Source organism: Vicugna pacos, chromosome 18 (genome assembly GCF_048564905.1).
Source record: "Vicugna pacos chromosome 18, VicPac4, whole genome shotgun sequence".
Lineage (NCBI taxonomy): Eukaryota > Metazoa > Chordata > Mammalia > Artiodactyla > Camelidae > Vicugna > Vicugna pacos.
In genome coordinates, this window is record NC_133004.1 from 3,894,498 (window position 1) to 3,912,599 (window position 18,102).

The following is an 18,102-nucleotide window of genomic DNA, read 5'->3' on the forward strand; positions in this document are numbered from 1 at the left end:
AGACATCTGACTGTGTTAGGGAGGACATTCACAGTGACACGGGGAGCAAGGACACTTGCAGCAAACTAAAATGACTTCACAACTATTGCATCAGAGCTGCAGGTGTGAGAGAGCCTAAGCCTGTCTCAGAGTGCAGGGGACAAGCGGAAAGGAATGGTAAAATTTCCACTGACAATTGAAATTTTGTTAAATAGCCTGCTATTGTTAATTGTATCACTTGAATATATGCAGGTGTATTTCTGTGAGCATTTATAGGTTCACACAACCCCATCAGCTCCTCTTGCCCCCATCGGGGATGGGCTTTCTCAAGCACAGTGCCCCTCCTGCTTGGGTGGGCCACTCTGTGGGTCCTTGCCTGGGGCAGGGCTGCTGCAGGGCACTGAGTCCCTGAGGCATAGCCTGTGAGACACGACAGGAACATCTCTACTCTTGACTGAGGGCCTCCTTTTACCCCTGCAGTGTTAGAATGCCGATGACTCAGTTAGAAAGATCCTTCGAAGCTGTCCGTGTCCTTGCCATCCAGAAGCGGAGCCTGGAAGCTTCCAAATTTCTCCAGAATGCGATCTATATTCACCTTCAGCAGGTGAGTGTGTGCCCACTTACAAGTGCAGGAATTACTGAAGTTTTTCTGAAACTTACTCACCATTATTCCATCTGTTTTTTCTGTGCTAGGATTCAGTATGGTCTGCTAAAAATTCTGGAGTCAGATCTTGAAACCCTGATGAAGAGGATTATTTATTTTATTTCTTTATATGATAACATTTTCTTTGAAAATTCAGAGTTTTCAGTTCTTTGAGGAATTTTTTTGGGTGTTGTACAATCAACTTTGCTCTTACCATCTTTGTGACCTGTTGATATATGCCTCTCATCTGGCTTCTGTCACTTGTGAGGCAGTTCCATTTGTGACCCTGTGCAGGATGTTCATGTTATAAAACATAAAGTCTGTAAAAGTACAGTCCCTTTTACTTCAAAGACATTCCACAATTAGTATTTAAATTTGGGTGTGGTTTTTAGAAGACAGTATGATTAGAACATGTAATTGCAGGTTGCTAGTGCAAAATCCCCAAATCAATAGTCTAGCTCAACATCTAAAATCTTTCTAATCTACCTTGGATTTGTATGGATAAGTGAAGCAGTTTGCTAAGAACACAAGACCAGGTTTAGATACAGGCTGGTGTTTCTCAGCAGGTCCTCCCAAGCTGAAGTTCTGCCATAGGGTGGGGCCGAGTGGAGAGGGCGGGTCCTGCCCTCCCTGAGCTGAGAGTTTCATGGCAAAGACATTCATCAGGTGAAGAACTGGGAGATTATTCTAAGAACAGTGGGTTTGAAAAGAGTCCTATAAGCATGGGACTGACACAGTCCAATTTGTCTCAAGTAGGGGAGAGTGTCTTTGGGGCCACTTGTGAGACTTGTGAGTCCAGGTGGTCAGTGTTGGTGGCTTCTACTTGAGCTGTGTGAGGGTCAGTGTGTAAAATTGAAAAGTTTGAAGGCATATTTAGATGGTAAAAAGGAAAGGATGAATGCTGTCTGTGAAGGTAGGATGCAGTAAGGCCCAGGTTTCTGGGTGGATTAATGAGATGGTCCTGCTGTTCTCTTAGGAGGGAAACATGCAGAGGGAGTTCTGGGGGAAAACTGATGAGTTCAGCTGTGGGTAAAGTGAAAGACTGTTAGATGTGTGTTCTGAGAGCTCAGGTGAGAGCCAGTAGTGAGTAGGGGGGGAGAGAGACTTTCAAATCCTTTTGTCTTGTGAACATACAAATAAGTATGAGTAATGACACACTTAACACCTCAGTATTCTGTTTTTAAAACCCAGTAACATTTTGTTATATTGAGGGCAGAGGTTCTTAATGTTTTTAATAGAAATAAAACAAATAGAAACAAAATAGTGGAGTTAATCAACATCTTAGAGTTGATCTGTGTCCTTGTATGTATTTTGATACCACATCTGTTTATTAGCATAATCTACAAAAGCTTGTTTAGCATAAGAGTTAAAAAGAGGGACGGGGCACACAATGTTGGGGTTTGAGGCTGATGTTCTTGAGCAAATTATGTAGCCTCTTTGTGCCTTAGTTGCATCTTCTGTGACTGCACCCGGGGCCCTCATCACAGCTGATTTCCTAGACTAGATGCTGGGAGGGAGGCTGCTGAAGGGAGTAAGAAGTGGCAACTGCTAGGGATACTGAAGAGAGGAAAAAAAACTGATTAAAGCCGGGAAACTGAGTACAAATACACTCAAATTGAAAGAATCCCGCAGTGTTTTGAGCCACTTAGCGTAAGGGAAACAAAATTACGTGGACCCAATTCTCTTGAGCATATGAGTATTGTGGGTGGGAGGGTGTCATCAGAAAAGGGTTGAGAAGAGGCCTTTTGGAATCCCTTGACGTTTCCAGTAAGGATGGGGCGCAGAAGTGAAAACCCCCTGCTTCACAGTGGAAGCTCCTGTTTTGTGTGAAACTGACCAAAGTTTGGAAGCCAGTCATCAGCGTTGCTGGCAAATGAAGGGACTTCTGGATTAGGTGGGGCACTTGCTGTGACTTCCAGGTGACCTGCTGGCTGGGGGCTGTGAGGCGGGCAGTAGGTTTGCAGGGTGACCCAGGCATAATCCCTGGCTCTGAGGCTGCTGGTCTGACTAGCAGACCTGGGCACCCGCAGTCCTAATGGGGCAGATTTGGATGTGGCCTGGGACACTTGCCGTGCTGAGGGTGAGAGGAGTGCTCCCCTGTGTGGGTGTTCCTGCGGAGAGTGGAAACATCCTCCTGCAGGGGAGGAAGACCCTCTGAGCAGGGGGCCAGAAGCATAGGCAAGACCAGCCTGAACACAGAGGTTTTGGGGAGTCGGAAGTCATACAGTGGCCCGAGCAGCCTTGTTACTGAGAGACTGGAGGAAAAAGATGCTGAAAAGTCAGGCTAGGGTCCGACACTGTGGTGGGTTATGAGTGACAAGAAAGGACTGGTCAGGCAGGCACAAGAGAATTCTGTGGGTGTCCCAGCTGGTGTGTCCTGCCGGAGGGAGGAGCAGAGATATAGACTTTGCCACTTATTAGCTGTGTGACTTTGAGCAATATCACTGAACCTCTTTCTACATATATCTTGATCTGTAAAGAGACAATGTGACAAGCTCGTGTCATCAGAAGGCTTAGTTTAGCTCTGATCCTCTTTGTCCCGTTCTGTCAGTGTTGCCCTGCAAGTTTCTGCAGCGGCTGCTCTTACCCTGAGATGGGAGGGCATAGAGGGACATTGTAGTACACGAGGACAGGAAGGGGTTGCTTTAAAAGCAGACATGTAGCCTCCTGCAGTTGCAGACCTGCAGGCAGTTTGGTTGACAGTAGTGGAGAGGACTTGGGAGGCCTTAGCATCGTCTTAAAACCTGTTTTCCCTTGGAGACCGGATGTGACTTTGCAGATTAAAGTTGAAGATTTGGGCTTCTGTCAAAGCTGTTTTCAGAGATGGGTATATAAGTTACATATGGTATAAAATAAATGTTTTATTTAATTTGTGGGACTTTGCAGCTGTTGGGAACAGCTCTGTTGGCCTGGTCTCCAAGGAGGACAGTAGAGGTCAGCAGAGCGTGCAGGAGGGCAGGCAGACCATCTTACTTCTGCAGGCGGTTCTTCAGAGCAAGGCACTCTGTTGAGTTGACTCTTCTCTAAGTTTGGTCTGAGCAGACAGTAAAGTAATGAGTTCTGGTGGGATTGTATAATGACAGGAAGAAAGGGGAACCCGTAGTTTTTCTGGGCTAGAACACGCTTTTGGTTCCTGATTCAGTGTGTTCCATTACAGAATTGATGAGTTGTGTCTCTTCTAGGACTTGCTTTAAATAAACGCCCAGCCTAAAAGTGAAGAGTTATGTTTTATTTGGAGGGAGGACCCGAGCCGAGATGAAAGCCTCTCAGATCACTCTGAGGGACTTCTCCCAAGAGGTAGGGAAGGAGCTGGTTATATAGGAGCTTTACAACAAACACCAGGTAATTGTGACAATAAAAGTTTTCTTGTTATCTAAAGAAATCCAGGTATCTCAAGTTCAAGAATTAAGTGCTTTTCTATGTATGGGAATAAGGAAACATTTTGGTCATTGAATTCATTTCTTTGACAAGCACCTAGCTACCTAGGGCCAGTTTCCTGTCATTTCTTATTCTGAGTCCGCTCAGAGGGCACCACTGTGAGTGGCTGTGAGGCTGGGCTGCAGGCATGTACTCGCTGGGGGTGGCAATAGCCGCTGATGTCTTGGTTTCAGTATTCTTTGTTTACTGACATGGTTGCATTATTTTCATTCACATTGTAGTATTTTCATTCACAGTGCTCCGACTTGGTCCTAAATTCGACCAATATTTTGAGAGACATTTCATGACCAATTTTGTCCCACGGTGCTAGGATGGCTCATACCTAGTTCAGCTGAAGAAATTTCTGAACTGCCATTCAAGGTGTTAGGTTTTTTATCAGGATCTGTTGATACTAAAAGTTCTCAGGATCGCCTGTCTTACTAGTTTATTATGATCCAAAAAATGTTTGCCCTTCGTTGCTCATTTCTATACCTAGAATCACACTATTACAATTATTTTATACAGGGTTATAAATTTTATCTAATTCTTCAAGATGTTTAGCCATCATCAATCTTGTAGACCTAGTTACACATTGGGAAATGTAACAGACAACAATTTTATAAAATAGACAGGATATAAGTAATAAAGCTAGTAACATTAATAAAGGCACGAGTAAGAATTTAATAGTCGAGGAGTTACATATTTGGGTTAAAATTTTGCTTGTGTTTCCGATTGAGTTTGAGTGACCTTATGAGAAATTTCTTATTTATGGTCAGGGCCAGAGCAGGTATTAATTGGCCAGGTGAGATCGCCCAACTTGTATGTTCCACAGTTGCCTAAACAGAAATATAATTACCTTTTTAGAATAACATTTCTGAGGGCTATCTAGTTAGAGCCATGGAGTAGGGAAACCCACCAAGGTAACATAGAAGTACTAGACATAGGTAATTTACCATGAACTTAACAATTGGAGTAGTTCATAATCAAAGGTAGGAGAAATTATCAAAGTAATTGGCATACAGTCCTGGTCCGGTGTCTTGGGTCAGCTGTCTAGCTCAGATGTAGTCTTCTTCTCATCCTGACCTGGGTAGCTTTTTCTCCATTTGAGCATTGTTTTAAGGTGAGCAGTGTTCTATAGGCCAGTGCACTGCAGGGGCTGTTTCTGATAGGAAATGAATCCGAAAGTCTGTTTCCTTCAGCTTTGGTGTGTACGGTGTATTTAAGAGTACCTGATAAAGGGTCCTTCTATTCAGGTTGGAGACAGTTCTTTAAGTCATGCCTGTTCCATGATGTATAACCCCCTGGCTGCAGGTCATTGGGCATTGGAACTTTACCCAAGGATAGATTACTGAGCATCAGAAACAAACCTAGAGTATCCTTTTCATAATTCAATTAAACAGAGCAATGTGACATAACAGCAAGGAATGATCTGGAATGTGTCTTATTAAATATAGACCTCAATTAACAAAACTAGAATTTAATATCCACTAAAATATAATCTTTTTTCTCTCTAAAATTACCCTAATATTTCTCAAATACAGCCAAATGAAGACAATTTGTTTACAAGTCTGATTATTTGATCATATAGGCTTTTTTAAATTGGCTGTGTTGGAACTTTTAATAACGAGTCTCAGGGTAGAATGTTAATAAGCTTTTCTAAGGCCAGGAAAGCAACATCAAGGGCTTGTCATGGGTTTCTGCCTTACAGATTTAGGTAAATTCTTTTCTCTTTAAAATCCCTAAAATATTTTGGGATTCCTATATCTGTTAGGAGATGAACTTCCTCGTTTTTCTGATAGAGCCACTGGGGACCTAAGAGATTTTAGTCTCTTGAGGGATCAGATAGAGGGAAAAGATAACACTTCCAAATCAGATTACATAGGTATAATTCATCAAATTGCTGTGAATCAAAGCTTGCTTAAGGAGAAGAGTTTATTTATGTCTGGGAAACAGGTTAAAAGCCAGTAGTATTTCAGACAAAATCAAAAATTATAACCATACTCACCAGATGTAACTAATTCTTCAAATCAGTTTTCATTAGACCTTTAAAATTTCTTACCCAGTTTAGTTCAGTGCTATAGTTTGAAATTTATTAGAAACCAGTAAATCTCCTTGAAGAGAAAGCACTTTGCAAAATCACCAGATGGAAACAATTAACTGTCTATAAATGACAAAATATTTAAAAGCATGGTTCAACACCATTACACTAAAATCAATAAATTAACCTGCATACTATAACCAGAAATATGACTGGTAACATTTTAGATATGCCATAATTTTAGGGAGTCCATATAATATGTAGAATATCTATGTTAATAATGTTTTCTCATACAATATAACCTTTGAAGATTTATTATTCATTTGACAATACCATGTATTTAACATGCCAAATGAAATTTACTAGTTTTAAATCTCTTTTTGGGATGTTTCAGGGGCACGCTGTAGCATCCCAAACTTAACTGGAGATTAAAAGAACTTTAATTAGAACTTGATATTTGGGGAGCTTATTAAAATATTTCAAAAAGCTTGGTCAGATAAACATATAGATCACTGTAAAGTAGTACTTATTCATTAAGAAAGTATGTCAAAGGTAAAGGCAGAACAGATCAGGTAAGTGGTATAATATGCTTTACATTTTGTTACTGAAAGTGAATGAACATTTTAAAAAAATTTTGTCCTCTTAACAGAGAGAAAACCAAATCTAGTCTTGTACCAGCTTAAGTCGAAGATTCATTTACTTTGCCCAAGTTGATTCTAAACTTAGCCAATTCCGACTACGTACAAAACTCTTTCCTTAGGGTTCCTCTTCCACATGCCTTCCACAGCTTTCTATAGTCATATTAGTGTGTCCCTTATTTTCTGTTCTATTCAGAAGTGACCAGCTTCAGGAGAAAGTCACTATTTTTCATTAACAAAATATAATTTCATTCTTATATCTTCCTTTACACATTTATCTTACTTTCCTAGGATACTGAGATCATTCCCTTAATAATAGAGACTACTTCAGGGTGGCACCAACCATGTATTAATATTTCTAAACACCTTTATTTCTCTGTAAGAGGAAGTTAAATCTTAATTAATTCATGTTTCAATCTTATTTTATCCAAAAATAGCATAGCTATTTAATAAAATCCTATCATTTAACTTAAAGTAGCACAAATCTAGAATTTAAAGATACCAAACATTTGGAGATTATCTTAAGCATACATTTTAAAAATATATTTTAAAAATTTACCCTAAGCTCTCATCTCATTTGTATTTAATTTACTTAAAATTTTACCACACCACATTACTATAATATTTTTTGACAAATCTGCACCAGATATAACAGGATCTTATTTGACTTTCATTAAACCTAGATACAGTAAATGTAGTATACTTAATATTGATGACTTTAAAGATGTCTATATTAATTATAACATACTTAAACTAAACAATATCAAATATTATCTTAATATTGAATATTTTCCAGTTCACGTGAAGCTGAAATTCAATTTGGTCAGTTTTTATTTTAAAATACTTAATTTGTAAGCTCTTATTTTTTATGCCAATTAAGCAGAGCTCTTTGACTTTCATTTTTTTTTTTTTAGCTGTAGAAATATCTCACATCTATAATGTGTACGCAGGCTTATAAACAGACAAAAGCTGGAGATTTCATAGCTTCACTTTAAAACTTACTTATGAGATAAGTATAATAATAGTTGGAGTAAACTGAATTTGCTTGCTCAAATCACTAAGGCTTACTGTTTATGAAAGAGACATTTAAGATTTCTTGACAAATTCTTAAGGATCTGTCAGAGTTCTGAGTTCTAAAATGCCAAAAACTTCTTTGTTCTAAAGTTTTATCTCCTTGAGCTAATTAGGCTCAGTCCTAGGTCACTGTTTGCTGTATTTATATTTCTGATCTGCTAGACAAAGACACACGCTTCCAGTTCCCCAAAGAACTGCTCTGTCAAAGGATTCTTGAGAATCCCAATTTATTTGCGTGGCCACCATATGTACACAATACTTCTACCTTTTGTATGGCAGAGTCCAAGATTTCCTTTAAAAAAAAAGGAAACATATATATACATACATACATACACAAACATAAAATACCCAGAAAAAGATAAAACGTTTACATTTCAAGGACATAGGAAGAGAAATCCAAGTTCCCCCTAAAGGGGATTTTGTTTTATGAGTTCAGAATTCCAGAAAATGTTTTTAACAGGCCTGGATAGTTACTTTCAGAGTGAGTTTTTATTTTCTAATTCCCAATTAATTTTGTTAGTTTTGTACGTATATAAACCTGGCTGTGGAATTAGTTGGAGGCTCGCAATCTGTGATTACTTTTTCTTTTCTTTCCTTTTCTGTTTTTTTTTTCTTTTTTTGAAAGTTCTATTCACCATTCTAAGGTCTGGTTCTCAAAATAAAATTGCTAATAAGTTTTCCTGTAGGGACAACTCTATGGCATTAAGTATTTGCCTCTACCACTCCTGCAAGTTTCTCTGTCAGCGGAGAAAGCTGTTACCAGCCAGGAGGAGGTTCCCATTTTTCGAGTTGAAAGGTTCCTCATAAGAACTTTAATTTTATCCCAAAAAATTCAATGGAGGTAATCAAATTGAGGAAAACATTAGACCAGCCTCTTACCTAAGAACTCAGTCCTGAACCCAGTGTGTTTCAACTTGGACCCACTCGGGACTTCTCCACTGGGTGAGTATTTTCCTGGTATGTTTCCACCAGTCCCACCTCAGAGGTTTCCTCAAGGTGGGTGTTTCCCGTTACCTTTCAACCAGGCCCTACCCAGCATGTCTCCACTGGGTGGGTTATTCCCTTCAGTATTTTTCAACTGGAGGGCCAGTTACCTGGATACACCACCAAATAAATCTCAGGATCATCAACCAATATGGGAGATCCTAGAACCATGAGAAACTCACCCAAATTCATCTGGACTCCTCAAGGAGGAGGACGGGCACAAAGGACCACTGCTGCTACCAAGGCTCTGGTTCCTCGGAGAGTTCAGTTGGAGAGAAGTCTGCTCTGGGTCCCTTCATGGTGTCCAAAACTGTTGACTGAAATACATGGGCATCCTAAAAGTTAAGAGTTATGTTTTACTTGGCAGGAGGACTCGAGCAAGGATGACAGTCTCCCAGATCGCACTGAGGGACTGCTCTGAAGAGGTTGAGGAGGAGCTACGATATATAGGAGATTTACAACAAAGACCAGGTTGTTGGAACAACAAAAGTTTGCTTGTTATCTAAAGAAAGCCAGGTGTCTCAAGTTCAAGAATTTAGTGCTTCTCTATGTATGGGAGGAAGCAAATATTTGGACTCACTGAATTCATTCTTTAGACAAGCACCTAGCTATCTAGGGCAAGTATCCTGTCCTTTCTTATTCTGAGTCTGCTCAGAGGGCGCTGTTATGAGTGGCTGCAGAGGCTGGGCTGCAGGCCTTTCCTTTCTGGGGTGTGTTGGCAGCCACTGATGTCTTGGTTTCAGCATTCTTTGTTTACTGAAATGGTTGCAGTGTTTTCATTCACATTGTACTATTTTCTTTCACAGACTGATTATGGATAATCTGCAAACTTGGAAAGCAACCGAGATGGAATTACTGCAGGTACATTCTACTTTAATAAGCCGTGTGCAAACATAAACATGGAGGAATCATACAAAAGGATTTGTTGGTGTAGGGAAGGGTTTCTGCACATTACAGGCGAAGGCAAGGCAGAATTCCTCTCCTTTGTATGCAGGGACGTGAGTCCACCATTCTTTTCTGTAGTGGTTTCTGAGAACAATTTATGGTAATTAACCAACATTGACAAACGGTGGAACACAATGCATTTAAGAGCTGGCCAGCTGCAGATTGTTTATTGGAAGGTGGATTTCATAGGCAAGTGGTCAGGTGGATGGGAGAGAGAGAGATCCCAGGCCTGGGCCCAGATTCAGGTTTAAATCGCCATTTCCTCACCATAGAGCCTTGGACTAGAATGTAACCTCTCTTAACCTGTTGGTGAATCTGTGAAATGGGCATGATAATATTCCTTTGTTCCTGGGATTGTTGTAAGTTGTAAAGAGTATTATAGCACACATGAAGCACTTAACACACTGGCAATTAGCAGTGTTCACTTTGTCCGGCCACCCTGCTTGGCGTGTGTCAGAGCCATAAAGGCAGCATGTGTCTGTTGAGGGCGCACTGGTAGCCCCTTGAAAAGGTTGTGAATTTGGTGATTTCCTTAATCCTTGTAACTCTGTGTGCCATGGGCAATTATTTTCATGGACAGATGAGGAATCTCAGGGTAAAGAAGACTGTGTAATTTGCCCTAACTCAGGCCATAATTTTCGGTGCAGGGGCCTTGGTTCAGCATGGGCCCCTGGGACTTATACCGCCTTCTTTCAGCACCAGAGCCAGATGTTGGCTCGGCTGTCATCCAGCCCAGAATACCCAGCAGGCAGCAAGACACACCTGGCCCTGTGCTGCTTGAGCAAAAACTCCGGAGGGGAGGCAGTTACAAAAGGTATAATAATAAAAACAGGCGATTGCAAAATGTGATCAGCTCTGAGAAGGAAAGGAACACGTCTCGCGGTGCAGAGATGGGAGCTTTCCCGTGGGGGCTGCTCTGGGGGCGTTCATCTCAGCTAAACAAGCTCTGATGTTGCACCAAGGCAGGAAGGCAGGGCACGTGTGCTCAGGTAGACAGGGCCTCGTTGTTTATACTCATTCCCCATTTAGCGGTAGCTGTCACGAGCACTTTCGTAGTAAACAGATGTCGGCCATAATCATCCCACACTTTGCTTGGTAGTTTTTTCCCCCACTTTTGAGATGAGGTAATTGAAGCTGGGGAGTTTGCTGCATGCCCGTGATTAACTTGGAAATACCCCCACTGGTCTTTCAACTTAGACTGGTGTGGCTGTCATGTCCCAGCCCTGTGAATGGCATCGTGTAGCTTCTCCCAAGTGGCCCAAATGACTGACATTGATTTTCTTAATTCATAGGAAATGGTATGTGACAATAGGGAAAAAGGTAGTAAGAAATTGGAAAAATACAAAAAAAACCTATCTTCCCCAGCTGGGGAAACGTGCCCTCTGTCACTCACCCCACTCACTGCCTGGCACCTCCTCCCTGCCAACTCCGTGTTCAGAAGCCACTCTGAGCCTTTGAAGAACATTTTGCCTTGTGACACTGTTGACTAAGACCTGTGACCTCTCTGCCCCTGGTTAACTCTCGCTTCAAAGCCATTTAAATTTTATTCAGGCTCCTCCTCACAGATGTAAGAGTAGCCTCTTTAAACTTCTTGATGCAGCTCCTTAATGAAGATCTTGTGAAGGAAACCTAGCCAAAACTTGGGGGGTATGCACATAGTGAGTGTAAGCTCAGCACTTTGTGAAGTTCAGAATCAGATGAGTGGGTGACTCAGGAAAGACTTTTTTAAGGTAGCAAGGGGAAAGTGAAAGGACGCGGGCTATGTGAGACAGAAACATCTCGATCCCAGCCAGCAAGGCACCAGCATTCAGGATGGTGTGTGGAGAGTGCAGAGTTCTCACAAAGAAAGAATTGGTGGGATCGGAGGGAGGACAGTTAGGTTTTTACTGGGGAAGGAAAACGTGGGCTGAACATTTCCTGGTTGAACAAGAGGAATGTGACATGATGTGCTTGTATTTTGGAGAGAAGGGTTTTGTGGGGTTAGGCCTAGGGAGAACGCTCTCTGGCTGGGGATTCAGCACAACAGAGAAACACAGAGAACTGGGTCAACCACAAGCCCCTGCTGGGGGAGGGGCTGCCCGCCAATTGGAGCCTTTGGTGCTGCTTCTGTCCCTTAGCTGGGGCCTAAGAGCTCCCTTCACAACCCTGTCCTGTTGATACAAGAAAAAACGTGGGGCATGAGAAGGGCTGTGTCCCAGCATTTGGTTGAGCCACTGGGATGTGCCCCGCCGGATGTGGGTCCTTGGCTTCATGCAGGAAAGTATTCAAAAGCAAGCCAATTTTGAGTAAATGTAGATTTATTCAAAGATATATATTGAAAGGCAAGAGAAACACTACGATGTTTTGGGGTTGTATGCTCAGATTAAAAGTAGGTACTGGGATTTCAAAATTGTAGAATAGATAATCAAGATTATACTGTATAGCTCAGGGAAATTTACACAAAACTTTATGGTAACAGAGAAAAGAATGTGACAATGAGTGTTTATATGTGCACTTAAGACTGAAAAATTGTGCTGAACGCTGGAATTTGACACAGCATTGTAAAATGATTATAAATCAATTAAAAATCTTAAAAAAAAAGAATGTGAGGAAGTTTTCAAGGGATGTTTCCAGATATAAAACCGTTTTTGATCATTTTTATATTTAATATGAAATACATTTTTATTTGAAAGTTGATCATAGTTGAACTTAATTTTTTCAAATATGGCAGGATTTTTTATTTTTTTCAATTTTTTTCTCTCTCTTTTTTTTTCTAGAGTATGAAATCTGTTAGAACTAGGGTAAAGCGTAAACAAAGCCTTGCTGACTTTAAAGTGTCATCTGTTGACTGTAATTCTTACAAAACGTCTGTATTTTGAAATAAAAATCTTTAATGCTAACTGAAAAATAAAAGTAGGTACACACTCCACAGACATAGTGTGGGACTTCTCCAAAGAGGGAGAGAGAGTGGTGACACTGTGTTGCTTGTTTTCATGGGCTTGGCAGTTTCATATGCTAATAAGTAGAAGGACCAGCCTTAGGGCAAGGGAATGGAATTACCACGAAGTTGGCCATTTCCCACCCTTTGACCTTTTGTGGCTAGCCTTGGGACTGCCATGGTGCCTGGGGCTTGTTATTCACCATGTTACTATTACAGTGGGTGTATAATGATGCTCAAGATCTGCTAGAAATTAAATCTCTTCATCCTGAGCCTCAAGGCCTATTTGGGATTGAGTGCTTCACCATTTTGATGTTAATTGCTGTGGCCTTCCTTGAATGGCTGTGCTCTGCCCCATTCCAACCTGTCTCACTGTGATGACACAGAGAGAGCAAAGTCCGGGCCCTGCCTGTGCTCCTGCATTTAACATGGGGAGGGGTGGTGTGGGCTGAGGATGACTCTGAGTGGTGAGAAGGATGTTTCACATTTTCCCACGTGGGACATGGGGACCTGTCAGCAGCCACCACAGATTTATCTCACGGGCATTATCGCTTGTGTCACACATCTTTTTCTATTTTTCTTTTTTTTATGTATTTAATCGAAATTTAATATCAGATTTTTTCATAAAGAAATTTCTCTTTTCCTTTTCTTTGGGGCTCTTTTTGAGGGGTAGGCAATTAGGTGTATTTATCTGTTAGTGGAGGCCCTGGGGCTTGACCACAGAACCCCTTGCATGCTAAGCATTCGCTCTACCACTGAGCTCTACCACCCACCCCATCATCTTTTTCTTTTTACTTTAGCTGCCAAGAATCTTACAGCTGAATATCTAGTCCATCTTTAACACTTACCCTGATTTCAAGGCATCTATTTTCATGACTTTACCTTCCCCTGGTTTTATTTAAGTATTGAATCTCCATTTTCTCTTCACTCTCACTTTTGTCTTTTTGTTGTTATGGTTGTTAAGCAGTGTTTAAAAAATTGTTTAAATTCTCTTTTAGCAGGAAGCTGAAAGTAAATATATATGTAAGCAAATTTATCATACTTAAATGCTTTTTTACATTCTAAGCTGTTTAGTAGTTGCTTAAAAACCGAATGGAATATTAAATTGATAATATTTTAAAATTATTTTTTAATTTTTTATAAAGGTATAGCTGATTTACAATATGAAATAAGTTTCAGGGTGTTCAATAGATGCACAATTTTTAATATTATGCTCCTTTTATATTTTTTGTAAATTATTGGCTATATTACCTGTGTTGTAAGATACATCCCTGTAGCGTGTTTATGTTATATGTAGCAGTTTGTATAAGAAAGTTAGGTAATGCAGAATCTGGGGCGTGGCTGTGTCTGACCCAGGTTCACGGTCACCCTGCCTGTCAGGGCCCAGGCCCTCACTCCAGTCTGCAGGGCAGCGAGTTGAGGCAGCACTCATTAGCGCTGGTATCAACCTCTGAGTGGCAGTGATAGCAGTGACTGTCTGTGGACGTGCAAAGTGTTGTTCCAGGAGCTTTAAATGCATTTCTGCATTTAATAATTAAAGCCTTCCTGTGAGGAATCGTTTTATGTTTTTAATGAATAATATATTTTATTTTAATTTTGATAGAATTCAAACCTCCGGAAAATTTCTAGGAATAGTACAATAAACACTTAGATGCAGTTTACTTAAAAGGGCACTATTAGCCCTTTTGTGTCTGGCTTATTTTAGCATAAAGTTTCAAGGTTCATCAATGTTGTAACCTGAATCAGTACTTTATTCTTTTGGTTTGATAATATCCTTTTTCTTTTGGTTCATTTTGGTCTATTTAAACATATTTTAATTGAAGTCTAGTCAGTTTATAATGCTGCATCATTTTCTTGTGTACAACACAACACTTCAGTTGTATAGGAAAATTCCTGTATTCATTTTCATATTTTTTTAAACATGTTACTATAAGATATTAAATATATTTTCCTGTGCTATACAGTATAAATTTGCTGTTTATTCTATACATAGTCCGTATCTGCAAATCTTGAACTTCCAATTTACTCCTTCCTATACCATCTCCCCTCTGGTAACCATAGTTTGGTTTCTATGTCTCTGTGTCTGTTTCTGTTCTGTAGATAAGTTTATCTTTTTGTTTCTTTGGCTTTTTTTTTTTTTTAGATTCCACATGTGGGCGATCTCATACGGTACTTTTCTTTCTCTTTCTGGCTTACTTCACTTAAAATGTCATTCTCCAGGTCCATTCATGTTGCTACAAATGGCATTAATTTATTATTTTTTTATGGATGAATAGTAGTCTAATGCACAAATATACTACAACCTCTTTATCCAGTTATCTGTCAGTGGACATTTAGGTTATTTTGATGTCTTGCTATTGTAAATAGTGCTGCTCTGAACATTGGGGTGTAGGTGTCTTTTTGAATTAGGGTTCCTTCTGGATATATGCCCAGGAGTGGGATTGCTGGGTCATATGGGAGGTCAAGTTTTTGTCTTTTGAGGAATCTCTATACTGTTTTCCACAATGGCTCCACCAAACTGCATTCTCACCACACTGTAGGATCGTTCCCTATTCTCCACAGCCTTTCCAGCATTTATTGTTTGTGAACTTCTGAATGATGGCTATTCTGACTGGTGAGAGTTGATATTTGATTGCAATTTTGGTTTGCATTTCTCTGATAATGATATTGAGCATTTTTTCATGTGCATATTGGCCATTTGTATGTTTTCAATGGAGAAATGTTTGTTTAGGTCTTCTGCCCATTTTTGGATTTAATTGTTTGTTTTTCTTTCTTATCAAAAGTAAAAGCTGTTTATATATTCTGGAAATTAAGCTCTTGTCAGTTTCATTCAATGTAAATATATTCTTCCATTCCATAGGTGGTCTTTTTGTTTTGCTTACTGTTTCCTTTGCTATTCAAAAGCTTGTAAGTTTAATTAGATCCCACTTATGTAAATTTTCTTTTATTTCTATTCCTTGAGTAGAATTCTCTAGGAGAACATTGCTGAGATGTATGTCAGATGATTTGCCTATGTTTTCTTCTAAGAGTTTTATAGTGTCTTGTCTACATGTTTAAGTCTTTAAGCCATTTTGAATTTATTTTAGTGTATGCTGTGAGGGAGTAGTCTAACTTCATTGATTTACATGCTGCTGTCAAGTTTTCCCTACACCATTTGCTGAAGAGGCTATTTTTATTCTATTGTATGTTCTCACCTCCTTTGTCAAAGATTCAAAAACCAAAAGTTCGTAGGACGATTCTTGGTAATTTTGTTTATCCATTCATTGATGGATGGATATTGTTTGTAACTTTTGGCTACTCTGAAAGATACTACTATGAATATTGATGTACAAGTTTTTGTAAGAATAAGTTTTCATTCTTTTGGCTGTAGAGTTGGCCCTCCTTATGTGTAGTTTCCACTTCATGGATCCAGATGGCTGATTGTAAAGAGAATCAAACATCCTTGGGTTATGTTATCCAGGGTGGGGGGTTCCTTAAACCATCCCCCCGAGGATTCTAAGGGATGACTCAATATGTAGGAGTGGAATTGCTGAGCCAAATAACTCTAATCTTTTGAGAAAACACCAGACTTCTGCAAAGAAGCTGCACCATTGTTCCTTTCCAATGGCCACATATAAGGTATCTCTTCCTCCTGAATGACACTTGTTATTGTCCATGTTTGATTATAACCATCCTATTGGGTGTAAAATTAGATCGCATTTTGCTATTGATTTAGCTAGTGATGCTGAGCATCTTTCATATGCTTATTGGACATTTGTGTATCTATTTAAATCCTTGGTAAATTTAAAAATTGGGTCGATTTTCTTTGTATTGTTCAGTTGTAAGCATTTGTTATATATCTTGGATACTAGTCTCTTATTACATATATGCTTTGTAAAATGTTTTTCCTATTCTGCAGATTGTCTTTTCACTTTAGTTTTCTTAAACATTAAAACAATTTCTTTATAGGGGAGGTAATTAGATGTATTGATTTATTTTATTTTTCTTGCTAAGCACGCACTCTATCGCTTGAGATACCTTCTTCCCCTGTAATTTCACTTTTTTGATGATGTCATTTGAAAGAAAAAAGTTTTAATTTTGATGAAGTCCAGTTTATCTGCCTTTATCTTCTGTCACTTCTGCTCTTGGTATTGTATCTAGGAAACCAAAACCTATCCTAGGACCACAAAGATTTATAATGTCCCTTCTTTTAGAAAGTTTATAGGTTTAGTTTTTATATTTCTGTCTGTGATACAATTTGAATTAATTTTTATTTGTTATATACAATATGGGGGTCCAGATTCCAGATTCATTCTTTTGCCTGCAGATACCCAGCTGTCCCAGCAGCATTTGTTGAATAGACTCTTCTTTCAATGGAGTGTTGTTGGCACTCTCGTGGAGACCTTACTGTAAATGTAAGTATTTCCCCTCTGGGTTTTTATTGTGTCTCACTGATTTATTTATCCAAACTTATGCCATCACTATACTGACTTGAGTACTATAGCTTTTTAGTAAACTTTAAAATGAGTCCTCCAAATTTGTTCTACTTTTTCAAGATTGTTTTGGCTGACCCCGGTCCCTTGCACTTCCATATGAATTTTGGTATCAGTTTTTCAATTTTTGCAAAGAAGTCAGCTGGAATTTTGATAGGGATTCCACTGAATATGTAGATCACTTTGGGGAGTCTTAACATTTTTAACAATATTGTCTACCATTCCATGAACATGGGATGTCTTCCGTATATGTAAATCTTTTAAATTTTTTTGGTGATACTTCAAAATATTCAATGTACAAATCTTGTAAATTTTTGTTAAATGTATCTCTCATTTCATTTTTAATGCTGTTGTAAATGGAAAGGCTGAGCTTCTTAAGGGTGGGTATATATATCAATTTGTTTATTTCTAGGATTCCTACACTGCAAATACCCTAGGTTTAAATTTGCTACATAAATCTATCCACATCGCTTCCCACCCCCGTGTTATAAGAATCCAAGACCCAAGTTAGGCTACCTGAACACCTATGTGGAAGTGAGAAATGAGACCCTTGGGTGGGGTTTTGTGCAGATGATACTTAGAGCTTATTCAGGATGGCTTTATCTTAATTTCTTTTAAACAACCCTTTTGGTGTATTTAGTCAGATACATTAAGAACATGCCCTTTGATATGCAGAGGAGCTAAGACTATCATTTTCAAATAATTTCTAGTGAGAGTGTTGTATTGAAACCCAATTTGCATCAATCTTTGAAGATTTATGTTTCAGGAGCTTTGACTAAACAACACATGCCTTTATTCAATAACGACAACTAAATGCTCAAGCAACATGAAAGAGTTTGAGCAAACTGCCCCCTCCCAGTAGTGCTGGTTGGCTGCAGCTGTAAATGGAGTCAGCGCTTACCTCTCCCAGTACACTTGTGCTGATCTGCTCAAAGGGGTTCATCCAACAGTTTGTCTGTAGTCTATTGGACAAAGCCATAAAGCATTGATTTAAG

At 39.4% G+C, this 18,102-nt stretch overlaps 1 long non-coding RNA gene across 9 annotated transcripts in view; it reads left to right on the forward strand.

Moving 5' to 3' along the window:
• The window catches only part of LOC140686869 (uncharacterized), an 82,041-nt gene that overhangs the window by 22,395 nt on the left and 41,544 nt on the right, over positions 1-18,102 (forward strand). For 3 of the 9 annotated variants that reach the window (XR_012060839.1, XR_012060841.1, XR_012060842.1), the window contains exons 4-7: positions 460-583; positions 9,141-9,244; positions 9,580-9,634; positions 16,942-17,029. This is a non-coding gene — a long non-coding RNA (uncharacterized lncRNA). Of the gene's footprint in view, positions 1-459; positions 584-9,140; positions 9,245-9,579; positions 9,635-16,941; positions 17,030-18,102 lie in introns of those variants that run through there. The other 6 variants (XR_012060843.1, XR_012060840.1, XR_012060845.1 and 3 more) reach the window with 4 other exon arrangements.